Source organism: Penaeus monodon, chromosome 28, assembly GCF_015228065.2.
Source record: "Penaeus monodon isolate SGIC_2016 chromosome 28, NSTDA_Pmon_1, whole genome shotgun sequence".
NCBI classification, from domain to species: Eukaryota; Metazoa; Arthropoda; class Malacostraca; order Decapoda; family Penaeidae; genus Penaeus; species Penaeus monodon.
The window spans coordinates 18,306,438-18,306,821 of NC_051413.1; positions in this window are offsets into that span (position 1 = coordinate 18,306,438).

Below are 384 nucleotides of genomic sequence, written 5' to 3' on the forward strand. Positions count from 1 at the left end.
TATTATAAAGATGATTAGGTAGCAAATTTCACACATTAAAAATATGTGCCTGCGTGTGATTCCACAGTTGGCTTTTGTGAAGAAGATACTTGAAAGGTAGAACTAATGAGCACGAAAGCCAACGACCAACACCATCAACGCTTTTAAGGCGATTTTCACTACGCTTTATTCTTAGGCTAAAATTTCCCTTTGTGGTGTATCAACTGAGGGCTTTTTGCTTTTTGTGTCCCTTTTTGCTAGTAAGGGACACAAGACTGTACCTGAAATATCCCCTCGTGTACAGATCCCCCTGGAGGTGTGGTAGCGTGGAGGGGGGAGGGGGGGAAGAGAACTCTGCATGAGAACTACTTGGGGGCAAAGTACCAGTGTGTATCCACTTAATGT